Below are 2675 nucleotides of genomic sequence, written 5' to 3' on the forward strand. Positions count from 1 at the left end.
GCCCAGGGGACATTTGGCAATGTCTGGGGACCTTTTGGTTGTCATAATTGGGGGTGAAGGTGCTCCCTGGCAACCAATATGTATAGACCAAGGATTCTGCTAAACATCCTACAATGCACTGGACAGTACCCCACCAAAAAATATTATTATTATCTGGCCCCAAGTCTCAATTATGCCAAGGCTGAGAAACCCTGTCCTCAAACACTGAGTCTGAGCCACGTTCATTAATATGGGCTAACTGCTTAGTACCCAGTACCTACAAACACTCACTTCACAAATACGTACATCAATACATGGGTGGATATATTTTGTCAATTCTAAAATGTCGTCCATTGAACAATGTACCATCAATTCAAAAGAGATTGCTCAGAAGAGAGAAAAAAACCACCACATTGACCGCAAGACACATCCCCAGATCAGAAATGTTCAAACGTGCATGGGGATTGGCGGGGGATGTGCAGCTTAGAATTGGCTGAGTAATACTTACCCAGGGGAGACACCATGATCACAAAAGTGGTTTTCCCAGGGCAAGATTCATCCATTGCACTCCAGATGTGACTCCTATGATTTCCCCAAATGTGAGAAACTTGACTGCTCAATTTGTGGTTATAATTTTTTAATTAAAAAATAAATGAGTGAGTAAGTAGAGAATACGCCTTATGTTTTAAGATCCTCAGATCAAAGAAGAAATCATCTTTCTATTGTGGGGCTCATTCAGCCTCCAGACAGGCAACACAGTAGTGTGTCAAGATGGTAAGATGTTATCTTGAGCCTCAAGTGATTGGTAGCACATTGAGTTGAGAAGGATTACAAGCCAATGTCGCAATTTAGCACAATAAGCATCCTTGAGTGATTAGTGATGTCTGCATAGACATGGGAGAGCAAGTAATGTCATGCATGCACATACCTGCTGTCTTTATTAGTCAAAAGAACAGTGAACTTTGAGTCACACATTTAGATTTGAGCCTCAGCTCACCCACAGAAGATCTGTTCCTTTGGGTATATCAGTCTACTTCTCTGAAACTCCATCTATTCTTCTATAAAATGTGTATAATAGATCTTAGTTCAATTACATGGTTGTTTTAATGAGCTCTTTGGGGTATAATAAAAATGCTAATTGTTAACATTACATTATAATGAGATAATCTATTCTGGTGCTTCTTAAACTGAAGTTTTCAGGTAATATCTGAAAACTGTTCTACTTTCTATACTTCAAAATGCACTCTGAATATCATGTAGTGATACACCCTCACAGGCCAGTAGTTAATCAGTACAGCATGTTGTGTGGTAGTTTGTTGAGGTGACATTTTTTGGAGAAGTTGTGGGCCATTCTTTGGGCTCATCTCTAGCTTTTTAATAGCTAGATATCAGGGCTGGGAAATTGACCAGAATAAATTACTAGTCTAATTAATGCCCTTTCCTTACACTTTTTTTTTCTTTCTTTTTTTTTTGAGACAGAGACTCACTCGGTCACCTAGCCTGGAGTGCAGTGGCATGATCTCCACTTACTGCAACCTCCACCTCCTGGGTTCAGGCAATTCTCATGTCTCTGCCTCTCGAGTAGCCAGGTCTACATGCACATGCCACCATGCCCAGCTAATTTTTGTATTTTTAGTAGGGATCGGGTTTCATTATGTTGACCAGGCTGGTCTCAAACTCCTGACTCCAAGTGATTCGCCTTCCTCAGCCTCCCAAAGTGTTGGGATTACAGGCTTAAGCCATCGTGCCCTGCCTCCTAACTCATATTAGAGCCTTCCAGGGATGGAAGATAATGCATTCACAGTTGAGGAAGATACACAGGGAGCTATTATAGTTTGTCTCTCAATGTGTCCTAATGAACTGTGCCTCCAATATGCACACCCTTGCGTAATTCTTGCCCCTTGAATCTGGGCTGGTCCTGTGACCTTAACCAATAAATGTGGAGGAAGTGACTGCACAACTTCTGAAGCTAGGCCAGAAGAAATATTGCAACTCCATGCTTGGTCCAAGAACATTCTTTCTTGGGGAAATAATATTCCATGTAAGCAGTTTAACCACCTTAAGACTGCCATGATGTGAGGAAACCCAAGCTAGCCAAGTAGAGAAGCCACATAAAGAGAGAGGCGTGCCCAGGTCCCAGGTCCTCTATTCATCCTAACCAAGGTGCCAGACATGAGTGAAGATGCATCTTGGATGTCTAGCCCAGTTGAGTCTTCAGATGACTCCAGCCCCAGCTGCCATCTGACTTCAACCATATGCAAGACCAAGCAAGACCCACAGAGTTATGACCTGTTCATCCACATAACAATGCAATATCATAAGAAACTATCATTTTATGTCACTACATTTTGGGGTCACTTGTTACTCAATATAAAGTATCTGAAATTGGAGCCATGTTGGATGTTACCAATAGAAGAAAGATTGCCCTGTAAACTGCTTGTCTCTATCCCTATAGTAGAAACAATATGAAGGGAGGGTTGGAGAATAGGTAGATAGCCATACTTCCAATTAACCATAAACTTAATAATCTAGACATTGAGCTCAAGCCTCTCAATGGCTACAAAAATTCCCAGAGACCTTCCAATCTTGCTATAAACTGAATGTTTGTGTCCCCCCAAAAACTTATGTTAAATCCTGGCCCCCAGTGTGATGGTGGCGGGGCCTTTGGGAAGTGGTCGGGTTATGAGGGTAGAGCC

General features: G+C 41.9%; 1 pseudogene; it reads left to right on the forward strand.

The window, feature by feature from the left end:
* The first annotated feature begins 479 nt into the window (after positions 1-479).
* Positions 480-629, forward strand: LOC115899846 (annotated as a pseudogene).
* The last annotated feature ends 2046 nt before the right edge of the window (positions 630-2675 follow it).

The sequence above is a fragment of the Rhinopithecus roxellana genome, chromosome 9 (genome assembly GCF_007565055.1).
Source record: "Rhinopithecus roxellana isolate Shanxi Qingling chromosome 9, ASM756505v1, whole genome shotgun sequence".
Lineage (NCBI taxonomy): Eukaryota > Metazoa > Chordata > Mammalia > Primates > Cercopithecidae > Rhinopithecus > Rhinopithecus roxellana.